The sequence below is a fragment of the Ambystoma mexicanum genome, chromosome 1q, assembly GCF_040938575.1.
Source record: "Ambystoma mexicanum isolate Mex_15411 chromosome 1q, UKY_AmexF1_1, whole genome shotgun sequence".
In the NCBI taxonomy this organism is placed as follows: domain Eukaryota; kingdom Metazoa; phylum Chordata; class Amphibia; order Caudata; family Ambystomatidae; genus Ambystoma; species Ambystoma mexicanum.
The window spans coordinates 272,631,399-272,653,174 of NC_090922.1; positions in this window are offsets into that span (position 1 = coordinate 272,631,399).

Consider the following 21,776-nt stretch of genomic DNA (forward strand, 5'->3'; position numbering starts at 1 on the left):
CTCGGACCCCTGCGCTGTCCGTGGACACCCCAACTGCCCTTTAAAAAAAAAAAGGACTGAATTAAAACACACCTAATATATTTTATTTATTATATATAGATGTACAATTTATGAAAGAGAAGGGGAAGCAGAAACTGACACAAACACAGGGTAGTTGGGGGTTTCAAGAGGATGGATAGGAGGATGTTGAAGGGATGGAAGTCTCATCAAAACGTTTTTCTTCGTGGAGAGGGTTTGGGGATAATTGACTGGGATATGGAGAGGGGGACAGGTAAATGTGGGACAATGGTATTTAATTTTTTCTTTGATGTGGACTTCCACAAACATTTTCAAACGGTTCAAATGTGCCATGAGCATGTCCGTTTTTTCTTCCATGCGCTGGAGAGTCTTTTCCAATGTATCTTTTGGTGTACTATTTTCAATGTTTGTATGGTCTGTTAAAATAAAATATATATATGTTAAGTGTACATAAAGTAATGCTTATTAATTTGGTTGTAAGTATCTACCATTAGTATCACTATCTTCAGACATTTCCTTACGTGGGAAATTATCCTCAAGCCATTCTAAAATACTGGACATTTCTGTGAAAAAAATATATACATTACTTTTATTGTATCTAATACAGAAATTTTAGAAATATATAAGAAAAATGAAGTTTACCTACTAGCTTCTTGTCAGTTGTGTTCTTACTGGTCTGTAGATCTGCCGTTACTCCTAGTTGTGCAGTTTCTGTGAGGTAATTATGTCGGAAGCATATCTTTCTTGTTTTGGTATATTACATTTTAGTACGTATGGTATTTAAATGAATGGTTGATGTGTTAGATATATAGGTTCCACTTCTTATTTATTACTACATATAATGTGTTTGTGTGCTGGTTTTTGAACTTGTGCAGTGTTCATATGGCATGATATAACAATTTAAGATACCCCCTGAGTTTTTGGGTAGTGTTGCTGTTGTCTGCGTCCATCTGCTGACATACGCACAGTCCGCGGACATCAAAATCACTAGCTGGGGGTTCAGTATGTTCTATGTTACATGTATATAAAGTCAGGGACATTATGGTTATGTTGCGCTACTAAAAACCTATGGAATTCAGTAAAAAAAAACTTTGGTCAAGGGACGTTATGGTTCCAAGTAAAACCGAAAAACCCCTGAAATTCGCTAGTTATGGTAAGCTAAGTAACAATACCTCGCGCAACCACCGTGCGCTGCTAAGACTAACACCCAGGATATCAAAGATGACATCACAAATGTCATTGATGACATCACTGATGTGTCAAGTGTTTAAACATTCTTATTACAAATGGGAGAAAGCAAGCATTGACTAAGCCGAGAACAAACAAGGCATTTCCCCAATTAAGACTGAAACCAGCCTTTTCCAGTGACAAAGAACAGTTTAAATGTTACTGTGAGCCAAATAGAATATCAAAATTGCACATTACAAGAGTGTGCACGCATTAACTGAAGCCAAGAGAGTGGCAACAAAGCTTCTAGGTAATTATTCTGGCTAACAGTAGACAGAGGGGTAAAGGCAAGGGTAGGGGGAAGGGAAACCTGCTACAATTAATTGGTACCATTAATTGGTCTTCAAAGTTGGTACAACCTACATTGCCAAAGACAACAGGAAGAAGAGAGAGGTGTGTCCTAAAGGCAATTCTAGGTTGTTATTGGTTGCAGACAGACAAGAAAGGCAAATAGTCTGCCCCTCTGGAAAAGTGTTGTATTGTATTTGTATTGTATTTCTTTATTTATATAGCGCACCTGGCCCAAAGGCATCTGGGCACATATCTTAGGTTACATAAGAATTATACATAAACAGTTACAAGACATGGTAAATAAAGACAGATATTTACAAGCAAATGTACAATACATTTATGATATTTACAGTGTAAGGCAGTTGCAGTGAATGGGGTAAATCGTGGAGTTAAAGAAGTTACGGTGGAGTATTGTGTGAGTCTTGAGACTTGAGCCAAGCTTTGGCTTTGCTCTTGAAGGCATAGAAGGAGTGCATAGAGTTCCATAGTTTGGAGGCAAGGACCGGGAACCTAGCCCCTACAGAGTTCTGTAGTTTAAATCTGGGTATAGATAGGCAGTGAGTTTGGGCTACTCTTTGTGGCCGGTTTGAGGTTTGCAGAGAGAACCGGATGGCTTGGTAAGGAGGTCACTTGTCAGCCAGACATTTATGTGTGCGGGCCAGGAATTTGAGTGTGACTCTTTGGGAAACAGAGAGCCAACGCACGTCACGTCGGGTGTCCGATATATGTTGGTTCCTGCGGATGTTCAAAGCAGCCCTGATCACATTATTTTGGGTAACCGAAGCATGCTGAGGTTTCGGTGGCAGGTCCCAAGATGAAGGGCATTGCAGTAGTCTAACTTTGACATCATTGAAGTTCTAGCGAGGATAATGCAGTTTGCTGTGGTAATGAAAGGGCGGCAGGCTGTGATAAGTTTGCATGTGTATGCATGTTAGACGATCCTCTGCACACCAGAACACTGCTAACGTCTCTGCACACCAGAACACTGCTAACATCTCCACAACACCTTCCTCGGGTTCCCACACGACTCCCTCCAGGGTTCGAGACTCATGTGATTTTGTTTACTCAAATGACTGAAAGTCCCGTACCAGGTACAATTTACTTGCTCGGTTGCAGCCCTTCCTGCATTGGCAGTTGCCATGGAGAACATACAGCAGAAGGGGCGGCGGAACACCTCCGCGTCAATCGTTCATTTGCTCACGTGATTCAGAGCGGCGTTTCCCACATGACCTTGGTGGACGTCACATGACCCCGAAGCGCACAGTATATAAAGCCTGATGCACGGAGCACTCATCGCTTCTCAGCTGTCTTCAGACCCTGTTTGGCGCTACGTTTGATAACTTTTGGTTTACCTTGATCTTGGAACTCTCACCTGGACTCCCTTGGATTATCCTTTTGTACCTTTGCTTGGAACTGTTTACCTATTGCTGAATTTCGACACAACCCCCACCTGTCTTCGGATCATCCCTTGGTACTTTGTTGGACTTCTACGCCATTGCCCTTTTGGGAACTCAAGTTACGCCCTCAGCTCTACAGGTGGCTTATCCTGTATCCACGCTTGTCTGCGTTCCCTCTTGTTCTGGGGACCGCCTCTCATCTGAGTCTCGAACCTCCCTCCTAGGTTTCCTGGGTTTTCCAAACACCGGATAGGTAAGACTATTCAGATCCTTTGGTTCTTGTGCTATATTGTATTTGCCTGGTACTTAACCTCGTTCTTTTTGCAGCAGCATCGGTGTTCCAGAGGTTCCATGGATCCCGGAAGTAACATCTCCCACCTGTGGCCCCAAAGGTCGCACAGCGGGTTTCTTTTGGTTCCCCTGTGCGTCACTTGGGGATGGAGGTCTCAACGGTGTACACGACACTCAAGTCAGAACAGACTGAGAAGCCATATATTCGTGTTAGATAATGCAGGGGTCCACGGAAGAACCCATAGCTGCTTTAGTTCAGGCAATTACAGTATTAAGGGCAGATATGGCCGCCGCTAACACGGTGATTCACCAAAGGCTAGATTCCATACAGAGTGTCCAGCATTCCCTTCCTGCAGACTCTGAATTCGGGGATGCTGCCACTTCAACCACACCTCCTCGGTTGGCAAGTACCCCAGCTCCAACTCCGGTGGTCCTCCCAACCCCTTCTCCTTTGGCCGCTCCTGAACGTTATCAAGGCGACCCCAAGATGTTCAGGACTTTCATCAATCAGTGCAAGTTACACTTCCTGTGTAGACCTCTGGCCTTTCCTAATTCCACTGCTAAAGCGGCCTTTGCCCTTTCCCACCAGACCGGAACGGCTGCCGCTTGGGCTAATCCTTTACTGGAGAACAATAGGCCGATTCTCTATGATTTCGATTTGTTAGTTATAGAAATGTCTCGAGTCTTCGACACCCAACACAAGGCACAGTCTAGGGATCTGGAGTTGTTAGAGCTAACCCAGGGTAGAGGGACCTTGATAGATTACATCACCCGCTTCAACCAATTGGTCGCCGAGACATCATGGCCAGAAAGCAAGCGGGCTGTCATATTCTATAGGGGGTTGAATAACTCAATGAAAGATGCCTTAGCAGTGATCCCTTCCGTGCCCACTCAGTATCAGGAACTAGTGGATCTTGCCCTGCAGGTAGATGCACGTCGATCAGAGCGCAGAGCTGAGTTGGGTCTTTCTCATCCTACAGCTGTCAGTACTCCTGCTTCCAGCACTGAGAAACCTATGCAAGTGGGAGGTTTACGTAGCCCTATCACGACATCCGAGAGAGAATGTAGGAGGGTGGATAATGCATGCTTTTACTGTGGTACCACGGGACAGTATGTTAAGGAATGCCCTCGTCGTCCCAAGAAGTCCCAGGTTTTTCGGACAGCTCGACCTTAGATCCGGAGACCAGGTCGAGTTTCCAGTCCTCATGTCCGGGTACCACTCTTGCTTTTGCTCGTGTCCAGCCCATCTTTGTACAGGCCACTCTTTGTCCCTCTACGGGTATTTCTCACGCAGTCACGATCATCATTGACTCTGGTGCCACTGGGAACTACATAGTCATTGCTTTAGCCCATTCTCTCAATCTACCTTTAGTGGTTAAAACCCGACCTGAACCGGTTCAGGCCGTAGATGGCACTGCACTAGTCTCTGGTCCCGTTAGACACCAAACTGCTCCTCTATTATTGATCATACAAGACATTCACACAGAGACGCTAAGTTTTGACTTGATCACCACACCTCAATTCGGTATCATATTAGGAATACCATGATTGCGTGAACACAATCCTCTGATTAATTGGCAAACAGGCACGGTGCTCTTTGAGTCGGATATCTGTCAGAACTATTGTCTCCCAACCCATCAAGAAACAGATACTCCTTCACGTGCCTTCGGAGCTCTTGCGCAACTCACATTGAATGATGGTGGATCAGAGGTTGTGAATTCCCACACCGTCGGAGGGGTAGTTACCGGGATTCCCTCTGAGTACAAAGCATTCGAGTCGGTTTTCGATCGCGGTTCTTCCGAGGTGCTTCCTCCACACAGACCATATGACTGCCTAATTGAACTAATCCCGGATTCTACCATTCCTTCGGGCAGGATTTATTCTCTGTCCCCCTCGGAAGAACAAGCTTTGAAACAGTATGTACAGAACGCCCTACGACTAGGACACATCCGCCCCTCTACTTCACCAGCTGCAAGTCCCATTTTCTTTGTACCTAAGAAAGAGGGGGACTTACGTCCTTGTGTGGATTACCGGCGTCTTAACGCCATCACGAAAAAGGATAGGTATCCAATTCCTTTGATCACCCCTCTTCTGGACCACTTATCCCATGCCTCTGTTTTCACCAAGCTGGATCTTCGCGGCGCATACAATCTAGTGCACGTTCGCGAGGGCGATGAGTGGAAAACCGCCTTTTGCACCCGTTACGGCTTGTATGAATATCTAGTCATGCCCTTCGGTCTATGCAACGCCCCGGCAACATTCCAGCGTTTTATGAATGACATATTCAGGGACATTCTGGACGTATACATGGTTGTTTATTTGGACGACATCTTGATCTTTTCACGGAATCTTGATGACCATGTAAAGCATGTTCGGGAGGTCTTATCCCGTCTGAGGGAACATTCACTATTTGCCAAACCCGAGAAATGTCAATTCCATAAAACGTCTGTTGAGTTTCTGGGCTTCCACATTACCCCTGGGGCACTATCCATGAACGAATACAAGGTTAAGGCAGTCCTAGATTGGCCAGTTCCTCAGACACTCAAGGCCTTGCAGGCCTTTTTGGGCTTTGCCAATTTTTACCGGCGCTTTATTTCATTCTTTTCCACAATTGTGGCCCCACTGACGGCTCTGACCAGCCCTCAAGTACCCTATCAGTGGCAAAAGGAACATCAGGAATCCTTTGAGGCTTTGAAAACCGCTTTCACCACCACACCGATTCTCCAGCACCCCAATCCCCATCTTCCATTCATAGTCGAGGCGGATGCCTCTTCTTTTGCCCTTGGTGCGGTGTTGTCTCAGACATGTCCTACGACAGGCAAGTTGCATCCGGTGGCATACCACTCCCGCAGGTTTTCCAATACTGAGAACCATTATACAGTAACGGAGAAGGAACTTCTGGCTGTCATGGACGCCTTTCGTGTCTGGTGCCATCACCTCCTGGGGGCTAAGCATCCAATCACTGTCTACTCCGATCATCGGAATCTACAGGATCTGGCTTCCTTAAAGTGCATCAATAGCAGACAGGTCCGGTGGCATCTCTTCTTTTCCGCCTTTGATTTTCACATTACTCATCGTCCTGGAATCACTCATGGAAAAGCGGACGCCTTGTCACGCTCTCCGGGTGGAGTCGAGTTGCCAACCTTCCCCGATACTGTTCATGGTAAGAGTCATGTGATTTGTCTCTGCACTCCCTCTCTGTCACTGTTGGATTCTGTGCGAGCATAGACGAGCAATCATTCTGACCAACTGCGGGATTGGGATCCCGTATATTGTGATGGTTTGCCTTTCGTGCATGATCGCCTGTTCCTTCCCACGCCTGACACCCGTAACCTGGCTCTTGAATGGTCTCATGATGCCCCCTTTAATGCCCATCCCGGCCAGGAGCGTACTATGGATCTCCTAAAGCGCTGGTGGCCCTCTATGAAGCGCGACGTGGAATGCTATGTCAACTCTTGCTCTGTTTGCGCTCAGGCCAAACATCGAAGAGGTCGTCCAATTGGCCTGCTGCTTCCTCTTCCGGTACCCCCAAGACCTTGGCATACACTGACTATGGATTTCGTGACCGATCTCCCCAAGGTACGGGGTTTTGACACCATCTGGGTGGTGGTGGACACATTCACTAAAATGGCTTGCTTTGTTCCTTGTAAGGGGATCCCTTCGGCCCCGGTCCTGGCTGAGTTGTTTTTTGAATCTGTGTTCATGTTGTTTGGGCTTCCTTCTGTCATTGTTTCCGATCGTGGGTCGCAGTTCACCTCTCGTTTTTGGAGATCTTTGACTAAGCTACTTGGCATCGATACCAGGTATTCTTCGGCCTATCACCCTGAGACTGATGGGCAGACTGAAAGGACGAATCAATCTATGGAGCAGTATCTTCGGTGTCTTATCCTGCAGCAGCAGTCCTCCTGGTCGAGTGCTTTACGGCTTGCCGAGTTCACATACAATAACACGGCTCACTCTGCTACAGGTTTTCTCCTTTCTACGCCCTCTATGGCCAACACCCCAAGGTCTTGCCTGTCCCTGATGCCTCTGTCTCTTTGAATCTTGCGGCCACCGCCTGTCTTAGGGATCTGTCTGCTGTTCATGCTAGTACTTTGGTCCATCTTACTGAAGCAAAGGCCTCTATGAAGTCCCGTGTTGACAGCAAGCGCTTGGCTGCTCCTCCCCTTGCGGTTGGTTCCAGGGTGTGGTTGTCTTCCCGTCACCTTCGCCTGGTGGGTTGTCGGAAACTTCTGCCTCGCTTTGTTGGCCCGTATGTGATCTCTCAGGTTGTGAATCCAGTGGCTTTTCGTATGGTTCTCCCGAGTTCTTGGCAAATCCATCCTGTTTTTCATGTCTCTCTCCTCAAGCCATGTCCTGATTCTTCTCGCCTTCGGGCCCCAGCAGCCCCTGTGTCCCTGGCCTCCCCTGATGTTTTTGAAGTGTCAGCTATTTTGGGTTCCCGTTGGTTTAGGGGTAGGCTCCAGTATTTGGTGGATTGGAAGGGTTATGGACCGGAGGAGCGTTCTTGGGTTTCCGCCTTGGATGTTAACGCTCCTCGGTTGGTAGCCCGGTTCCATAGGGATCACCCGTCCTGCCCACGAGGTCGTGGGCCGTTGGGGGGGGCTATGTTAGACTATCCTCTGCACACCAGAACACTGCTAACATCTCTTCACACCAGAACACTACTAACATCTCCACAACACCTTCCTTGGGTTCCCAAACGACTCCCTCCAGGGTTCAAGACTCATGTGATTTGGTTTACCCAAAGGACCGAAAGTTCTGTACCAGGTACAATTTACGTGCTCGGTTGCAGCCCTTCCTGCATTGGCAGTTGCCATGGAGAACATACAGCAGAAAGGACGGCGGAACACCTCCGCGTCGATCGTTCATTTGCTCACGTGATTCAGAGCAGCGTTTCCCACGTGACCTTGGTGGACATCACATGACCCCAAAGCGCACAGTATATAAAGCCTGATGCACGGAGAACTCATCGCTTCTCAGCTGTCTTCAGACCCTGTTTGGTGCTACGTTTGATAAATTTTGGTTTACCTTGATCTTGGAACTCTCACCTGGACTCCCTTGGATTATCCTTTTGTACCTTTGCTTGGAACTGTTTACCTATTGCTGAATTTCGACACGACCCCCACCTGTCTTCGGATCATCCCTTGGTACTTTGTTGGACTTCTCCCCATTGCCCTTTTGGGAACTCAAGTTACGCCCTCAGCTCTACAAGTGGCTTATCCTGTATCCACGCTTGTCTGCGTTCCCTCTTGTTCTGGGGACCGCCTCTAATCTGAGTCTCGAACCTCCCTCCTAGGTTTCCCGGGTTTTACAAACACCGGATAGGTAAGACTATTCAGATCCTTTGGTTCTTGTGCTATATTGTATTTCCCTGGTACTTAACCTCGTTCTTTTTGCAGCAGCATCGGTGTTCCAGAGGTTCTGTGGATCCGGGAAGTAACATCTCCCACCTGTGGCCCCAAAGGTCACACAGCGGGTTTCTTTTGGTTCCCCTGTGCGTCACTTGGGGACGGAGGTCTCAACGGTCTACACGACACTCAAGTCAGAACAATGCAGATGCTGAGATCACAGCATTAGTTTGTCTCGAGAGAAATAGGGCTGAGCCAAGATAAATACCTAAGGTTTTGGTGTCATTCGTAACCTTGATAATGTTTCGATCAATTACAAAGAATTTGAAGATGTGATATAATCTGCTAAATCGGTTGGGGGAGCCCAGGATGAGGAGTTCTGTTTTATCATCATTAAGACAGAGCTCATGTTGGGCCATCCACGCCTGGATGACCAAATACACATTGTTTAAGGCTTTGGTGTCAGCTAGGTGGTCGCCCGAGATAGGGATGAGTATCTGGGTGTCATCTGCATAATTAGTGTAGGTGACACCCAGATAGTCGAGACTATCAAAGAGCAGTTTTGTGAACACATTATAAAGCGTGGGTGAAACACAGGATCCTTTGAGGAAACAGCCCACGACTGGAGAGGGTACATCGGAGGGGGAGAAAACCCTCATGGATCGATTGGCCAAGAAGTTTCTGATCCAAGTGGTGGCTTTATCAGTGAAGTGGTGTCAGTGATGCCACTTCGAAATGTTGACACATGATTTCGTGGTTCACCAAGTCGAAAGCGGCCGATAAGTCCAGTAGTAAAAGGAGGGCGATCTTGCCGTTATCTTTCAGGTCCTCAATTTGCGTTTTTAGGTCTAACACGTACTACTGAATCTGTAAGTAAGCTGCACAGTATATGATTTTTAGTAGTAACGGCATGGATTGTAATAGGCCTGTAATTAATGGGTATGCTTGGGTCTAGAGATGGTTTTTTGAGGAGGGGGATGACAAAAGCATCCTTCAGGTTTTCTGGTACGATACCTGTGCTGAATGATGTGCTTATTAGACTACTTTTTTTACATTAGTTTTAGCCTAGAGTGTTGAAATTGTGTCTAGTAGCACTTTTTGTATGTTTGAGCACCATGTGCTGTCTTTGCTGCAAGGGTCGGGTGTTGTGTAGGGGGTTTAAAGTTCTTTAAGGATCTTGAAGAGCTCTTTAGTATTGGATTTAGCTTGCAGGATGTGTTTGTTGTAAGTCTCCTTCTTGGCTGAAAGTATTGCCTCTTTATAGTTCAGTGAGGGTATGACAAGGCTATCCTTGTTAGCATCGGAATGGTTACATATCCAGCGGGCTTCAGTGATTCTTTTTTCTTTGCGTAGAACCCTCAAATGTGGTGTAAACCACGAGTTGAGGAGCGCACAGGGTTTGGATTTCCTGGATTTGACAGGGGCAATGGCATCCATTGCTTTAAGAATGATGTTGTTATAGGTATAAACTAGGACTTTGGGGTCTGAACAGGATAGTAATACATTGTTCAGAGTGGGTATGATGTGTGGGAGAAGATTATCTCTGGTTATGTTTCTTTTGTTTATAGTACAAGTAGGAAGTGCACTGTTTGGACTCGAGCATTGGTAGTTGGCTGTGATGTTGAAGGTAATAGTGTGGTGATCGGCCAGGCGCAGGGTGAATTTACTACTGAGGTGATAGTGCAGTTTAGATCGGCTAACCAATCGAGGATTCTTCCTTTTTCATGGGTAGATTCAAGGATGCGATGGGTGAAGCCTGCGTTGGTAAGTGAGTTAGCAATGTCTAGGGCTTTAGAGTCATTAAGGTCTAGTAGGCCCAAGTTAAGGTCACCTAGTAGAATAATTTGCGAACTGATCTTGGTTTTGTCTGCTAGTATAGATGTGATATCATCTGCAAAGGTGGTGACAGGTCCTGGTGGACTGTAGATGAGATGCAGGGTGGCGGTTTGATTATGTGAGATAGGAAGTTTGACCGACAGGAGTTCTGCTGATGGGATCTGTTGATTTGGTATGATTCTCATGCCGATGGATTTTTTGTGGATGAAGGCGACACCTCTGCCTTTGGAGTGGTTGGCGATGCGGTCACATCTAATGGTGGTGTAATCATTAGGGATGGCAAGTGAGAGGAGGGGTCCTGATGCGGCATGCAGCCAGGTCTCCGTAATAGCGAGGAAGTCTAGGGACCTCATTACTTCCCAGGCGGTAAGGGGTTAATGGCGCCGTAAAAGGTGGCGGCGCCGTTAACCCCTTACCGCATAATTACGAGGTCCCTTTGCGGGTCCCGACCTTAACGGCTGGTTTTTACCAGCCGTTAAGGATTGGACCCGCAAAGGGACCTTGGAGGTATTTACGGTACTGCAATTTGTGGTACCATAACTACCGCCTTCCCCATTTCCATTGAGCCCTATAGGGGCAAAAATGGGAATGGGGAAGGGCCAATGGTGAATGGGGAATTACCTCCCCGCCAACCTTGGAATGGGGCGTTAATTCCGCCATTCATCATGCCACAATCGGTAAAATACCAGCGGCAAACATGGCGCTACTAGCGCCATGGTTACCGCCTGGGTCGTAATGACCCTGTAGGTCTTCAGTAGATAAGAAATCTGCAATATCAAGTGCGTGGACGGTAAGGGACCTGGTATTGATAAGGGCTCCCTTGATGGTGAGATCTTTAGGAGAGTGGGGCGTGCTTGTGTTAGGGTTGGGTTTGTGCTCATGTCTGAATGTGTGCAAATATGTAGAGGTGGTGCTGTGGTGCAAGGTCCTAAGCATAGATGGAGATATAGGTGGGGTGAGAGATTGACGTGTGATACAGGAAAATCTGGAGCCTAATCTGGAATTCCTGATGGGTAGGCCACATGGTTGATTAGGTGTTGGCTTGGCTGCAAAGTGTTCAAGCCAGAGAGCAGGGTCATTCAGATAGGGATTGATAAGTGATGAGGTGTGTAAGGTTGTGGTCTTGGTACTGTGTTGCAGGCCTGAAAGCGGGCAGCAGATGGACTGGCGTAATGGCAGTATGGAACTATGGTGCCAAGCGGAGTCTAACATGGTATGGTTGAGATACTTTGTGGAGAGGTGCTGGGCTGACGGGGAGCAACCAAGGTAAGTACGTGCCAAGAACAGTAAAATTATAGCGCAATGTGGTGTGGGGTAGCAGCGAGCTCGGTAGCGCGTGTGCATATTGTGTTATGAGTTATCAGAAACAAGACTGAATAGGGTCAGGAATAGCTGGACTCAGTGTAACGCTTGTGACCTCAAGGACGACTGATGCATTATGCAGGATATAAGAAGTTAGGCATGTTGGCTAAGTGCTTAGTGGGGCTCTTGAATGGGGGAGGAACAAAGCAATCAAGTGGACTGAAGAGCCAAAAAGTCAGCATCAGTTGAAAGCAATAAAATACAAAAAATGCACAATGGTGGAAAGGTGTACAGCAATTAAAGCAAAGGCATAGTGAACAGCAATAGGGGGCACGGAAAGGGAATGGTGACCAGTTAGCGGTACTTAAAGTATGGGGAATTACACAATTGCTTGGTTAATTCGCTTGCACGTGGGCGCAGGAAACAAAACAGCAATAGGCAAGAGCAAAAAAATCAACGTCGGTTGAAGGTATACAGCAATTAGGGGAAGGCATAGAGAGCAGCAGTTAGGGGCACGTGAACGGAATGGTGGCAGATAAGAGGTGCATAGAGCATATGAAGATACACAGATGCCTGGTCCATACGCTTGAAGGTAGGTGCTGAAACGAAACCACAATATGCGAAGCCAAAGGAACAGGTGCATTACGCATCAATAGATTATCGGTTATGAGCGATTAATGGTATGTAAGTAGGGGGGTCCACATATAATAGTAGAGGCAGAAACAACAAGAGGTGAACACAGTACAGCGAGCACATTAAGCATCATGTAGTGCGGTGTACCATGCTAAGGGGCTATTGCAAAGTGTACAGTAAGTAGATATTCATGTATGCATTGACTGTGGCCCATTGGTGGTACTCGCTGCTTGTAACAAAGCACTGTGACCCGACTGCGATGGTAGGACAGGGCATATGAGATTGTACCATTACTGGCAATTGCAATTTAGCAGCCCAATGCTGCAGGGTGTGGGAAGACAAATATTTGTGCAGTAAAAGTGGCGGCAGCGAGTCACAGATAGTTTCAAGCAGTCGGTCGGAAGTTAATTAGCGAGAGTCAAGGCAGAGTTTATGTTCACAGAGACAAGTCGCAGGGGTGCAAAGCTGCAGTGGATCCAGTTAAGTTAGGTGGTATGAGGCTCGAGGGCACCGACTGTCGCATGTAGTGAAAGTCTGATTGTAATGGTGCAGGAGGACGGGCCCTGGCCTCTGGGTAGCTCTGGACAGGCTTGAGACAGGCGGCTTTGTCCAGCCCTTCATACAGGAAGCCAGCTCACGCCTCCCGGGATGTTGGTTGGTGCTGAAGACCTGTATGCACCAATCCGGCACTGGGGGCGGGAGCCAGAGACAAATTCCTTACGGTGATGCCTCAGAAAGATAACAAGGAAGCCATCTTATTCAAAATTACGCCTCATGGAGCGCAATGGGGGCTTTCAGTGAAAGTGGACGAAAATAAAGTAAATCAGCCTATTCAGGGCTGTACCACAATTCGAGGGATCAGGGAGAATTATAGACTGGAACTGGCTGTGAAAGCTTGTTGCACCACACTTCCTAAAATGCGCGGCTGCTTTCTCCTCAGAGCGTTCACAGGGCCCACAGGCTTACCTGTGCACGCTGCACATTCCGGTCGGGTATAGGCACTGCTCCTGCAGTGTACAGTGAGTTCCTGCTCATCTGTAGTCTCGGATGCTACTTATATGTGAATTCTGTGTCAAGACCAGAGGCTTGAACTGCCAATGAAGATGATCGCTTAGGTCCAGACCTCCGACTCCCCTCGCAACCCCTGATAACATGTGAGTGGAGGAAATGCAGATCCACTCTCCAGGAGCGCAGATATAAAGTAAAGTTCAGAGGAAGAGTGCTGTAACGCTTAACTGTGAACTCTGCGGGGACGCCCTTGAAGAACTCCCTTGAACTTCCGAGAAGAAGCAATTCCTGTAGAAATGACAAGAGAAAAATAACCCTCTTTAACTATAGCTTCCTCATAAACTTCACTTCACTTGGCTAAGTGGGTATAAGTAAACAATACCTATAAAAGCTCACCTTAATGTTTAATTGTGTGAGCTCTCCATCCTGCGTTTGAGCAGGGGCGCTTGTCCTGAAGAGTGGTGACGATGTGGTGCCAAAATAGATCATTTCAAAAGGATGACAATGGGCAAAAATATGTGGCAAATTAATAGCGCACTCTTAATAATAAATATGGATGATGTGGAACCTTGATGTGGAAAAAACCATAACAAATAAAAGTTACACTACAATGAGGGAGCAACTGTAAGCAGCAGTAAAGGCTCTAACACACATTGGAAAATGGATGACCACTGATGGGGGTAACAAGGCTCTAAGTGAATTCACAATCTCACTAAATACCTACACTGAAAGAAACTAAGTGGCAACAAATGGCATGAAAATTGGAACAATGTTTGACAAGACCTCAGCAGAAAGAAAATGTTAAGCACAGTCATGTGGAGCAACAATAATGCACATAGCTGAGGCGGATTGAAAATGAAAATATCAATATTGAATAACCAACAACCTCCGTTGTTAAATAAATACAACCTCACACGAGTGCCACTAAAATCACTTAAATACACTGGGTAAGCTCGAAACAGTACTTGCGTGACGAACAGGCGTTTTCATTCAGGACCTCTGAGGAGGGAGACATGGTGACTGGAACTACGGAGCGAATGAAGGGGAAATAATAACTGAAAACGGGGCAGAGCGCTAGACTATGAAAGGAGGGGGCATAAACAGAAAAGGGCTAATTCTTCGGAGACTGTAGATAGGCAAATAGGGCTGGAGCAGAGACTAATGCTATGACTGGAATTCTGTGACGACCGTGGTAAGCGTCCGTACTGCAGGGCAGTCAGCAACGCGAAGGGCGAGTCTCCTCAAGACACGACTATTTATAACAGAGGTCGGTCAAAGACTAGACCAGTAATGTTAGTTTCCTCAATGGCACAACCTGGCGGCCATTGAGGGAACATAAACTCCAATTACTTTCAATATAAATCTAACTTTAACCACAGGACCTCTCAAATACTCTAACAAGGTTAACCCTTTAAGGACCCATAGGCCTAATCTGGGAACTGGCTGGTGATCATGACAGTACCCCCCTCAAAGATTTCCTTCCCGGTTTGGTAGGGTGGTTTTGATGGAATCTCTTTACAGTCTAGGGGCATGAATGTTCTCTAAGGGTTCCCAAGATCTATCGAGAGGACCATAACCCTTCCAATCGACCAGGTAATATAATTTGCGATGCACTATTTTGGAGTCCAAAATTTCCCTGACTTCAAATTCTGGTTGGTCGCCTTCAATTTCCACTGGGGGTGGAGCTGGTAGTAAATGTGTCTCTGATTCTACTGGTTTTAATAGAGAAACATAAAAACTGGATGGATTCCCATTTTCTTCGGAAGTGACAACCTCATGGCCACTGGGTTAATCACGGCTTCTATGATAAATAGTCCTAAATATCTGGGAAGAAACTTCTTTGAGCCTTTTAAGGCCAGATTTCTGGAGGACAACCAGACAGAGTCGCCGACTTGAAAACTTGGAGGAGTACTTCGGTGTCGATCAGCGAACTTCTTTTGGGATTCCTTAGCTGCCACTAAACTAGCTTGAACCTTACTAGTTGCTGTTAAAATCTTGTCATGAAGGTTCTTGATTGCGGGCATTTCTAATGGATCTGGAGGGTCAAATGCAGAAGTTCGGGATGTTGACCATGTAAGGTATAGAATGGCATGAGTCCTGTGGATGAGTGGATGGAATTGTTGTAAGCGTATTCTGCCACCCACAAAATATCCAACCAGGAGTCGTCAGTCTGATGAAGCATACAGCGTAAATACTGCTCCAGGGTCTGATTAGTGCATTCTGTTTGTCTGTCGGTCTGTGGGTGGTGGCTCGTGGGTACTCATAAATAAATGTGGGCTACATCACAGAATTTCCTCCAGAATCTTGATACAAATTGACTACCTCTGTCGGAAATTACGGTGAAAAGAAACCTGTGTAATTTAACAATGTTTTCTAGAAAAGTCTTTGCCAAACCGGCAGCGGTGGGAAGCCCTTGTAGGGCCACAAAATGAGCCATCTTTGAAAACAAATCTACTACCACCAGGATGGTGTCGTAACCCGAACATGGCGGGAGACCTGTGATAAAATCCATTGATAAGGTATGCCATGGATTTGGTGGAATATTCAAAGGTTGAAGAAGACTGGCCGGTTTCTTCTTGGAGTTCTTATTTTGTGCACAATTTACACAAGTCAGAATGAAATGAGTCACATCCTTACGCCAAGTTGGCCACCAATAGTATCTTTTGATCTTTTCCAAAGTTTTGGTCACCCCTGGATGACCTTCAATTAGAGAGCCATGGTAGTTGGAAATCACTTGTTTTCTCAGTGCATCAGTAGGTAAATACAGACAGTCTTGATAGTAAGGCATTTCTTCTTGGACACTGAATGGATCTCATTGATTAACCCATGCTTACAGCTCTTCCTGAGTAAAGGTCCCTTTAATCTCCTTCTGCAGGTCTTCGAAGAATGGTTCTCAGGTGTGCAACAACCCCAATACTCTTTCTCCTGCGATGATATTAGTGGGAACGGGGGAAACAAACGCTTCTTCTCCATTACCAATTCGATATAGGGGGTCAGCCTTGCCATTAGGCACTCCAGGTCTAAATGTGATAATGAAATCATATTCAGCAAAAAACAGGGCCCATCGCAGTTGTCGAGCAGATTGAGCCTTGACAGAACGTAAATACTGTATATTTCAGTGGTCAGTGAGAATGGTAATTGTGTGTTGAGATCCTAATAGGTAGTGTCTCCATTCCTTTAAAGCATACTTGATGGCCAATAACTCCTTGTCCATGATAGTGTAGTTGCATTCAGCTGGCAAGAGCTTTTTAGACCAGAATGCCACCTGGTGTAAGATCTGAGTTTCGGGATTGCGTTGCGACAAAACAGCACCCATAGCAACATTAGAGGCATCAGTTTCCACTATGAATGGTAGGTCAGGTTGAGGATGTTGTAATACCGGAGCCTCAGTAAATTTGGCCTTTAAATTCTGAAAGGCTTCACCAGCCTCCTTGGTCCATTTGAATTTCTTATTTTTCTTCAGCAAGGACGTGATGGGGTGTACCAGTTACGAAAATGTTTTCACAAAGTGGCGATAGAAATTAGCAAAACCCAAAAAACTTTGGACTCCCTTTACAGACGTTGGGGCTGTCTAAGTAAGTATGGCATCCACCTTCCGCATGTCCATCTTGACTCCCTGAGAGAATAGTACAAAACCCAGAAATTCAACCTCAGAAACATGAAATGAACATTTGTCCAGCTTTACAAAAAGAGAATTTTCTCACAGCTTCTGGAGAACTGACGTAACATGCTTCACATGTTTTAGGGAATTCCTGGAAAAAATCAAAATGTTGTCAATCTAGACTACCACGCAAACATCCAGTAGATCTCTTAAGACATCATTCAGAAAGCATTGAAATGCTGCCGGTGCATTGCACAGTCCAAAGGGCATCACTTGATACTCAAAAAGGCCATAGTTAGTATGAAAGGCGGTCTTCCATGCGTCGCCCTCCTTTATTCGAATGAGATGATATGCGCCTCTGAGATCTAATTTGGTAAAAATCTGTGCGCCCTTGATTTGATCCAACAAATTGGAGATGAGAGGAATGGGATATCGGTTCTTGCCAGTAATTTGATTTAAGGCACGATAATCAATACAGGTCCTGAGATCATCCTCTTTCTTCAGTACAAAAAAGAGTGGGGAGGCAGCGAGAGATTTAGAATGCCTAATGAATTCATTAGCTAAATACTGGTCTAGACACTTTTTAGGTACGCGTCCTCCGTCTCAGTTAACGAATATATCCGATTACAAGGAAATTGTCCTCCTGGAAGAAGATCGATCTGACAATTGTAAGGGCAATGGGGAGGTAAGACCTCAGCAAGTTTTTCTTCAAAGACCTCCTGGAATCCTTTATACTCGGGGGGGGGTAAAATTCCAATTAATCCAAGTGTGGAGGAGTCAGAAACTACTCTGTGTAGACCGGGATTCTTCAGGTTACTCATTAAACAACAAGAATCTTCACATTCTGTGGCAAAGGTCAGAGATCTAGAGCGTCAATCAATAGTGGGATTGTGTTTCTCGAGCCAGGGCATACCCAAAATGATCTGGAATTGTGGAGCACTTTTAAGGTTGGATGTAATCCTCTCTCTGTGTCTTTCCTGGCAAAGCATTGTAAGATCATCCGTGCGTTGTGTGACTGGGCCAGAAACTAAAGGAATACCGTTGACTGCAGATACATTTCAGCTTCAAACTTGTCCACGAGGGGAAAATCCAACTTGTATGCCAGTTTTGAATCCATGTAGTTTCCGACTGCACCACAATCAATGTAGGCATGTAAAACATGCATCTTAGTGGGCTGCTCTTGACTAAACAAGATAATAGGAAAAACAAAGTGTGAGGTCACTACTCCCTGTTTCATGCTCGACAAGCTGACCTCTACACTTGCCGGGCACTGGAGTTTTCCGAAATCTGGTCTTTCTTTTCCTGGTTGACACCTCCAATGGGTCTTTGTGAAGGTTTTACAGGATAATCCTTGAGCAAATGCCTGGGTTTACCACAGTAAAGGCACAATTGTTGATGACGCCTCTTGTCCCTCTCTGCCTGTGAAATGGGTCCTCTGACAACCCCTAACTGCATTGGTTCCGTGTGAGTATCAGGACCAGCTCTTAATTGATTTTCCTTAGGGCGTACAAAATAGATCCTATTCACGGAACGGGAACAATCTATTCTTCGGTCTTCCAGGCGCTGATCTCATTGGATAGTTAGGTCAATAAATTCGGCAATACCATTGGGGGGATTAACTACCTGAGCCAATACATTGTTTAATTCACTGCGCAACCCTCTATGGAATAAGGTTGTCCTTTTTTCGTTGGGCCAATTGGACTCTGCCACTAATCTATTGAAAGTTGCTTTTCAATAGATTAGTGGCAGAGTCCAATTGGTTTTCCTGGTTGACACCTCCAATGGGTCTTCGTGAAGGTTTTACAGAACAATCCTTAAGGAAACGCCCAGGTTTACCACAGTAAAGGCACAATTGTTGTTGACGCCTCTTGTCCCTCTCTGCCTGTGAAATGGGTCCTCTGACAACCCCTAACTGCATTGGTTCCGTGTGAGTATCAGGACCAGCTCTTAATTGATTTTCCTTAGGGCGTACAAAATAGGTCCTATTCTCGGAATGGGAACTATCTACTCTTCGGTCTTCCAGGCGCTGATCTAATTGGATAGTTAGGTCAATAAATTCGGCAATACCATCGGGGGGATTAACTACCTGAGCCAATGCATCTTTTAATTCACTGCGCAACCCTCTATGGAATAAGGTTGTCCTTTTTTCATTGGGGCAATTGGACTCTGCCACTAATCTATTGAAAGTTGTAACATAAGCCAACAACTCTTGGTTTCCTTGCCGGAGTGCATTATCCAGGGCCTGACCTTGGGTATGGCGCGCAAATAATTTTTCCATTCCCTTTTGGAATTCCTGAAGATTCCTCAAGATTGGGTCATCCCTATTGACTAAGGGGATGGACCAATCTGCAGCATAACCACCCAAGTAGGATAGAATAAAGGCCACCTTAGCCTGATCTGTGTGGAATACTCCTGGACGACAGAGGAAATGTAACCTACACTGATTCATGAAAACAGCAAACTTCTTAGGATCCCCCAAAAAAGCGTTCAGGAGGAGCTAAAGGAATATTTCCGGGGCCTATCACTTGGACTGGAGTAGGGGGTACAACAGGAAGAGGGGCTGATGGATTAGCTACGAGTAAAGGAACTTGACCAGCCTATGTCTGCAAGAGTTGGCGTGCTAACTCTTCTGTACGGTCCCTATTCATGACAAGCTCCCTACGCAATGCACTAGTCTCTGAGCGAGCGGCATGAACATCCGCTCTTAACTCCCCCAATAACTGGGCCAACTGGTCCACCTCAGGAGTCTCCATGGCGCCTGGGCAGAGTAATTTTCAAAACGAGTCTTCGTGTTCTGTAACGCTTACCTGTGAACTCTGCGGGACGCCCTTGAAGAACTCCCTTGAACTTCCGAGAAGAAGCAATTCCTGTAGAAATGACAAGAGAAAAATAACCCTCCTTAACTATAGCTCCCTCATAAACGTCACTCCACTTGGCTAAGTGGGTATGAGTAAACAATACCTATAAAAGCTCACCTTAATGTTTAATTGTGTGAGCTCTCCATCCTGCGTTCACGCAAGGGCGCATGTCCTGAAGAGTGGTGATGATGTGGTGCTAAAATAGATAATTTTAAAAGGATGACAATGGGTAAAAATGTGTGGCAAATTAATAGGGTACTCTTAATAATAAATATGGCTGATGTTGAACCTTGCTGTGGAAAAAACAATAACAAATAAAAGTGGTACCTACAATGAGGGAGTGACTGTATGCAGCAGTAAAGGCTCTAACATGCATTAGAAAATGGATGACCACTGATGGGGGTAACAAGGATCTAAGTGAATTCACAATCTCACTAAATACCTACACTAAAAGAAACTAAGTGGCAACAAATGGCATAAAAATTGGAACAATGTGTGACAAGACCTCAGCAGAAAGAAAACGTTAAGCACAGGCACGCGGAGCAACAATAATGCACACAGCTGAGGCGGATTGAAAGTGAAAATGTCAATATTTAATAACCAACAACCTCTGTTGTTAAATAAATACAACCTTGCACGAGTGCCACCAAAATCACTTAGATACACTGAGTAAGATCGAAACAGTACTTGCGTGAGGAACACCAGTTTTCATTCAGGACCTCTGAGGAGGGAGACAGGGTGACTGGAACTACGGAGCAAATGAAGGGGAAATAATAACGGAAAACGGGGCAGAGCGCTAGACTATGAATTGAGGGGGCATACACAGAAAAGGGCTTATTCTTCGGAGACTGTAAATAGGGAAATAGGGCTGGAGCAGAGACTAATGCTATGACTGGAATTCTGTGACGACCGTGGTAAGCGTCCGTACTGCAGGGCAGTCAGCAACACGAAGCTCGAGTCTCCTCAAGAATCAACTATTTATAACAGAGGTCGGTCAAAGACTAGACCAGTAATGTTAGTTTCCTCAATGGCACAACCTGGCGGCCATTGAGGGAACATAAACTCTAATTACTTTCAATATAAATCTGACTTTAATCACAGGACCTCTCAAATGCTCTAACAAGGTTAGCCCTTTAAGGACCCATAGGCTTAATCTGGGAACTGGCTGGTAATCATGACAAGTGCCTTGCTTACAAGAAGATGTTGAAGTCCCAGGAAGTGAAACCTGTTCTATTTGAAAACTTCAAAATTACAAAGTAATAAAGCTGTGGTAGTACATTGTTGAAGACAGACAGCAGAGGCAAAGAGGCTGCTCCTCTGGAAAAGAATATTCAGAGGAAGAGTGCCTTGCCCACTTGAAGGTTTTGAAGTACCTAAAAGTTAATCTTGTCATAACTGAAAACAGTTTAGAGCCAAAAAGTACTAAAGCTGTGTTGCTGTCACAAAGTATTGAAGCTGGGTTGGTGTATTTGGTTGTCAGTATATTTGAAAATTCTGTAGCACAATTAAAGATGGAATACTATGAGGCAGAGGAGTAGGCCCTCTTGGTGAACTCTTGTAGAGGTTGCTCAAAAGTGAAAGTTGATGAAGTGGAAGTAGACGTGCTATGAAGTCATCCTGACAAAGATACCTACTGTGACTCCTGATCTTATAAGGAAAGGTATAAAAAGTGTTAACCAATAACTGTGTTTCATTAACATTTACAGAGGTTGAATTTACTTTGGTATAGCAAAGAACGGTGGTATTACTTCTTGGACAACTGGAAGTTGTGGCAAAACATTGTGGCTGGGAATGACATTGATACTTTTTTGAGGGAGCGGAAAGTCTTTATCTCACCAAAAAGAGCAGCATTTCTGTTATTGGAACTTTGGTTAACACAACTTTATTCTGGTAAAGAAAAAATCAAGAACTGAATTGAGACTGCATTACAAACATGAATCTCCTCGTTTCTTTTTGTTGAACA